Source organism: Colias eurytheme, chromosome 16 (assembly GCF_061535395.1).
Source record: "Colias eurytheme isolate Ceu_HAF_F1 chromosome 16, ilColEury1 Martin Lab GWU primary, whole genome shotgun sequence".
Lineage (NCBI taxonomy): Eukaryota > Metazoa > Arthropoda > Insecta > Lepidoptera > Pieridae > Colias > Colias eurytheme.
In genome coordinates this window covers 9699886-9707724 of record NC_142995.1, presented here as the reverse complement: position 1 = coordinate 9707724, position 7839 = coordinate 9699886, and positions in this window count along the sequence as shown.

Genomic DNA, 7839 nt, shown 5'->3' with positions numbered 1-7839 from the left:
TTTAGTAAAAGTTACTTATTTGTAATTTAATCCAGTATTTTTTATCTTGTTTTAAAGTAGTATGTTATATTGTATTTCTTAATTGTAATTTAATATTATCCATACAAAAAAAATAAATAAAAAGCAAAAAATGTCTCTGGACTATAATCCAGAGGTGGCGCGAACACCCTGTGATGACGGGTGCCTTTAAAAAAAAAAAAAAAATGTTACTGAAATAATTTACTTATCATTAGTGTTATTAGTTTTGAGTGAATAGGCATGGATCGGTATATTCTTCTTCAAATACATGTTTTGATAAAAAAAACAATAGTGTAATGTAATAAAATAAAACTGCTTTTTATTGTAATCAATTTTGACATTATTTATTTCCCAAAATTACAATAAAATAGTTTACTTACACCAACAAATATAACTTTTATTTTTATAACAATCCTACTTCCTACTAATGCGAAAGTTTGTGAGGATGTGTATGTGTGTGTTTCACGCAAATACTACTGAACCGATTACAATGAAATTGAGCACACATATAGAACGTAACTTGGACACATTGAATAGGTTTTATCCCGGAAATCCCACGGGAACGGGAACTATGCGGGTTTTTTTTAAAATGCGGGCGGAAAGCTAATCGTTCATAATATAAACCGTAGCAGGTGGCGTTTTTAAGTTTTGTCTACCCATACAGAAAAATGGAAAACTTGTTTTAGATTCACGCCATCTAGAGTTAAATCTTTATTTATCATTTTTGTATACGTCTGTGTTTCACGATTCACGCCATCTAGAGTTAAATCTTTATCATTTTTGTATACGTCTGTGTGTGTAAACGACCCTGTATGCAATGACAGATGTTAAAACGCATGGTTTTACCGAATTGGGTGGATTTTAAGGCAATGATATGACATATTTAAATAAAATATAATATTCAGTAATCGCCATGACTATTCCTACGACCTTAATCTTTTCCAATTACGCAAAAACTCAAATAAACTAGAAATGTAGAATTCAGCGCCATCTAGCGGGACATTGGCTGGGAACAGATCGTAGCAATCACCTTAACTGAAAACGTATTTCACTCGAATACTCGTACGGATCAAAAATTATTCATATAATGATGTTGATAATTCACGGAAAAACGGCTCTGTACATCCCCGTAAATATCTCAAGTGGATTGCCTTTAAACCTCTCCATTTTAGGAGCAATATGAATTTCGTAAGCAGATTTAGGTTATCACAACAAAACGTTAATAAACATTCTTAGCTAAATTTGAACGAATAGTACCTATTTTCTTGTTTGATTTTACACGAGTATTATACATTTTGAAATTAAAGATGGGGATAATAATACAATGAATAAATCGCGATTAAAATCCGTTAAAATTTTGAATTTCTAAATTAGATGAAATTTCGACTAAACTATGTACCTACCTACGTAACAATAATCAATTTGTCTCGTGAATTTATTTTTTGACATATTACTCAAAAACTTATGTAGGTAGGTACTTTAATAAGCATATTTTCAATATAAAATTTTACAAGCAACTATAAAGTTTCGCTCTATAGTTCAATATTTCAACTGCTATTCATTCAATATTAAAACTGCTATACAAAATACATCAAAATTGTACCTTCTCTGATTTCATTTTCTCAAACTTCTTAATAATTCCTCAAGGTTAATTAATATTGTCTCTTGATGCAAGATAATATTGTATTATGCATTATAATATTATGGAATCTAATTTCACACCGCGTTGCGTTACAATCACGCTGGTAATTATTTCTACAATAACATTATGTACTTATAGGTAGATGTTAGTATTGTAATCGTAGAGTAAGGACTCAAATAATACTTATTGGAATAAGATCGAATTTGAAGCCGATTCTAATATGAACGCAACATTTAAAATCGATGGTAGTTTCAGTCAGACTTTCCTACTAATTAAATCATTTTACTAATAATAAAGTGGGCTATAAATCTAACCAGATTGAAAGATTCTGATAAAAAGTATACATAATATATTATACTTATGAAAGAAAGAAAGAAAGAAAGAAAAGAAATTTATTGCCAAAAAACTTATATTCTACTAGCTTTCCGCCTGCGGCTTCGCCCGCGTTTTCAAAGAAAAATCCGCATAGTTCCCGTTCCCGTGGGATTTCCGAGATAAAACCTATCCTATGTGTTAACCAAGTTACCCTCTAACTCTATACGTGTGCTAAATTTCTTTGTAATTGGTTCAGTAGTATTTGCGTGAAAGAGTAACAAACACACACATACACATCCTCACAAACTTTCGCATTTATAATATTAGTAGGAAGTATATTATTTAGCATCAACGTGAAATATAATTGAAAGAATTTTAAGCTAAAAGCTTATTTCGTATGAACAAAAAGATATAAATATATGTACCTAAAAATGTACACATAACCGGTTAGTACCAGTATTGACTATGCACTATTGCATATTGATTAAGCCGTGTAGTCATTAGACGCATTAATTGCAATATATGCGTGGATGAACCGGGATTATGTGATAAGATAATTAAATACGAGCGTGTGTACCGGCTTTACTTGTGTACATATACTAGTACACACCTGACTTCGTTTATAAAGATGGACTAGAGGTAATGATGTGTTGATTAATTGGGTAAGTTTTGGGTATGACATGTGTGAGAAAAATATATATTTTCAGGATTCACGAAGGCTGGTCTTGATCTTTATCCAAAAACTATTATGTGGTAGATGTGGAATTAAAGGCAATACATATTGAAGATATGTTATATAAAGTAAATAATATTTGTACGCACATAGATATTTATGTCTTTTCAATCATTTAAATAACAACAAAACCAATTCAAGTGGAACTTTATCGTTTAGATAACTTATATTTATAGCTTAGTCTAGTTTTATATCCCCAAAAGTAGTTGCCACTGAAAAAAACTTATTTAAAATGGACAAAACGCAAAAGAGCTAGTAACTAAACCCAAGGTGCCAATTTAGAAGACGTTTTACAAAAGGTCATTGAAGTGTGTCCGACTGCACAAGAACGCTTCCTACGCTCTTAAAATATTACTAGACCTCTAGCGATGCGGTTTAAGCTATAAGATAACGCGAGTAAATAAATTGTTGAAACAACCTCCTTGGAACTTGAAAGCAGCAGAATTTGTATACTATTCTATACATTTCAAAGTACCGATGATGAATCAAGTTTGTACGGTTATAATCTGATCAAGTTTCTTAAGTAAATAACAAACACATACAACCATTAATTAATTCATGCATACCTTTATTGTTTAAATTTTCGCCGGGAAATGTGAGTTTTGCCTAACTTGTTAATAGAGTATAGACAATACTTAATCTCAACATAGACTTGAATAGATTGAAGATATTACAAATACAAAACAATTACCTTTAGATATCATTAAATATTTACTTTTGAAGTGCAACTTTCTAGATCGCATCATGCCAATGCCGTCACGTCATGGAGTTAGGCGACGATTTTGGTATCTTTGAATCTTGCCAAAGAAGTTTCACTTCTGACACATGTGCTCGGCTCGGCTCTGTTTTTTAGTTTAAAAATTTGCATTTATCTGTAAATGTTTCTAATTGTAATCGTTGAGAAATACATGTCTATAAACGTACTTTTTCGTTTCATTTTCAAATTTCCCTCATAACTTGGGCCACTTTTTCCCCAGCACCCAGGGGAAATCTCCCCACAAGGGTGGGGATTACAACCCTTAGTATGTCAATTCGATACCGCGTTCGTGCATTTTACATAATCACTCGCATGTCCAACCTCAGTTAATGTTTACGCACTCTTTGATTTTATAGTTTAGCTTTTGAGTATTAATAGTGTTTGTTGTGGTTTTCATGTTAAACTTTGGGAGTAAAAATAGAGATATGTTGAAACGTATTGTTTAAGATATTTTATTAAATAGATATAATAATAAGCTTTATTTATTTCCACCTTAACATTAATAAATACATATACATATGACATTTTTATTATTTATTAAATAGATATAATAATGTAAAACACCTAGCAGTTCGCGGCAACGCCGCCTCGTTTTGAAAGTTAATCAAAATTTAAGTTATTTTGTTAAATGTGGTGTGACTTACTTCTGTCTTTAAATGTAAAACTCTATTTTTTTTACCTTTCAGCCGTCTATCTTCATTCATATCGATTATTCATTCCTTTTCTCCTCCTCATTCAGGTTTATGTAAAAAATGCAATCGTTTTTATTATCGTGCCAACAGAAACACTTGTGTTAAATAACCACATTTTTAAAGTCGGTTAAAAGACACATATTTACGTTTTCCTGGAGTCATTAGGCTTGCTACACCCCAAATAAGGTCCCTGGGGACAGTATGCGGTAATAACGTGCATCCAATGTATGAAAGTAGCTTCGGAGTATCCTTACATAGATTTTCAGCAACTTTCCATGCTTACTGACTTGATTTATGACTAAAATGTTGGTTCTGCACAATACATTGCCGTAATACATTGAGATTTATCACCACAACTTTAAAAAAATCCGACTAATTTTCGAAATCATGAAAACATTTTGCCCAGCCGCAGTCAGCGGGCAAAACTAGTATTTACTCTGTCCATTCAGGTTTAACACTCGTATTATACGGCCCAGTTTAAATGTCATTATTCACACTGACAACGAAATAATTAATGACCTACATTAATTGCTGTATTATTTTGAAAACGAAAAGCCTATATTTAACCGTGAAACATGAAATAGCCACTAAATTATTAAAGACTAGAGGTCCGCCCCGGCTTCGCCCGTGGTACATATTTCGCAATAAAAGGTAGCCTATGTCCTTTCTCGGGTATCAAAATATCTCCATACCAAATTTCATGCATATTGGTTCAGTAGTTCAGGCGTGATTGAGTAACAGACAGACAGACAGAGTTACTTTCGCATTTATAATATTAGTATGGATTATGGATTAACAGATATTTATTGCTAAATGCTAATACGAATGTGTTAGTTTATATTGTTAGCGGAATTAGTAATTTACTGCAAGTTCATTTAAAAGTTTTTGGTGCTGCAGGGAAAGCAGAAATTACCACTACTCATAATATATAAAAATATCAAGTGTTATTTATTGAATTTTTGAAGATATCTATATGTATAAAAATCTAAAAATGTTAAAAAAAATCTGTTCTTTTTGTATTAAAATATGTCTATTTCCTTCTCCAAATCTCCTTAAACAATACGTTATTTCTTTCCTTGGCTTAATTGAAGGAGATACCATGGCAATATGAATCGTTATCAGGATAAACATAACAACAACAAAAGAAAATGTAAAGTAATAAAATAATTGGCATAATCCGATTAATGTGTTTGGATAAATTCCTGGAGAAAAATATACACATACATACAAACTCAAATATTTATTTATAATTAGACTTTTAGACGCGCGTTTGTATAGATGTATCTATTGGACTAGCTGTGCCCCGTGGTTTTACCCGGATTGCCCTCCCAATGAGTCTTAGCGTAATGATACATAGCCAATAGCCTTTCTCGATAACTGGACTATCTAACAGTGAAATAATTTTTCTAATTGGACCCATGGTTCCTGAGATTTGGGCGTTCAAGCAAACAAACAAACTCTTCAGCTTTATAATATTAAGTATACCTAAATAGAATAAATAAACATTTACCATTTTATAAAACGTACTACAGAATTTTATATATTCGATCACCCCATTGACAAAAATTAATATTATTAAACCGATATAACAAACAAATATCCTTGATGTTGCTAAAAATGAAAAAAGTTGAGAATCTTTAGTCTATTTTCTAAATGAGTCCCAAGATCCAAAGGTTCCTTCATTTACCAACTTGGCTGAAGTTCCTGTGTTTAGAATGAAAATGTTTCGCTATAAAAATCAATTCCGTTTGTTTCCAACTTAAGTACTTTGCTTGAACTTTTCACACTCAAACTTTATGTATACAGATAATATATAAATACACGGGTTTGTATATTCCGTATTATAGTTTATCCGACTGTGTCAAAGAGCGTTATGTGTTTATCTAGTATGCGAGTGAATTGGTTTCATTATAGCGGTTTAGAATAATCGATTTTGCATTATTTTATTTTTGCTCTATTATTAATTAGTGTTGTCAGGAATTTAAGCAAAACAAAAGGCCGCATATATATCCATTTATAAAACACTAGCTTTCCGCCCGCGGCTTCGCCCGCGTTTTCAAAGAAAAACCCGCATAGTTCCAGTTCCCGTGGGATTTCCGGGATAAAACCTATCCTATGTGTTAACTGTCCTCTATATGTGTGCTAAATTTCATTGTAATCGATTCAGTAGTATTTGCGTGAAAGAGTAACAAACACACACAGACACATCCTCACAAACTTTCGCATTTGTTGTAAACATGCAAAAGGCTTTTATTTTAAAAATCATTGAATGCATTTTAAACATGATTTACTGTTAATACGGACATTACACACGGTTTATATCGGGATTACACCATTAATATTTGTATATAAAACAAATATTTGTATACAAATATGTAATATTTCGCATACATTTTATATAAAAGTGCATCATAGCACATTTACGCATGTCGTTTAAAATTCACTTGAACTCATTAAGCTGTAACCACGTAAGCAATTAACGAATCGAGTTGAGTACATAATTATATAATGACGTAATACGTGCACAATTGTCAAGTGTTCTTCAAGCTAGAACATAAGACTTGCTCCCTATATTGCGTACATGCACGCTTATAAAGTCTTCCCTACACAATAATGCAGCATGACATGCATGCATGATCGTTTAAACTAACATACAAACTACGTGCTTTCTACTTTCTTTTCAAGTTGCTTGACATAGATCGCAGCATTTAATGCAAAAACTTAAAACTCAAAGTCATACATTTATTTATTCAATGAGACTTTAGCATTAACATATTTTTTACCTCTACCACCGATTCGGAAAGCAGTATCTATGGAGAAGAACCGGCAAGAAACTCTATAGTTGTTCTTTTAAAATCATGTTAATATTACAATTTAATTTAACATTATAATATTTAACTATATAATATATGCCAAAAAACTGTCCTGTGATTCTTACGCGACAACCCTCCATGGATTTTTAGAATGTTTCACACACTACTCAGGCTGGACGCGAACTGTAAAAAATGCATGATTTGATTTTATTGGTCATTCATGCAGCATGATATTTCACGTCAACGCATGTCATGCGTATATACTGTCTAGGGACAACATTAGAGTTAGTTCATTCAACTAATGATTAAGGTCCTGGTTTTAAAATGTGTTTGGGATTTCAAATTACATTTCTTGATGGATCCTTCTGTAGGGAATGCTTTAGGAAATAGTGCTAATTTATATTTATTGCAACTTTTTATAAAAGCTTCTTCTTCTTCTTCTCTTTCTTAAAATGGCAATTCCCGATCCCAGTGAGGACGGATTCTGCCTATGTCAAGTTATGAACAGATGATTAGAAACTTTTACCTATCATTTATGTTAAAAGCTTATTCAAAGTGAATAAATGTTTGACAATTGCAGCAAAATAAGGAGGCAGAGTTGAAACTTCGAGTGTGGCCGGCGCTAAGTGTGTTGAGTATAACTTTACCAATTGATATTATGAATGAATAATTATAAAGATTTGTTAAAGAAACAGATAAAAGCGGAAAATCATAATAGTATTTATTTAGTGTGGCGTAAACAACAAATAAGCCATAACGCAAAACTTCCACCATTGGAAAAGTATTTTTTTATCTATACAGTTCAGAATTCTGATTATAAAACGTAATATCCTTCATAAGTTAGGAATATCTTCGATAAATCCGCTCAA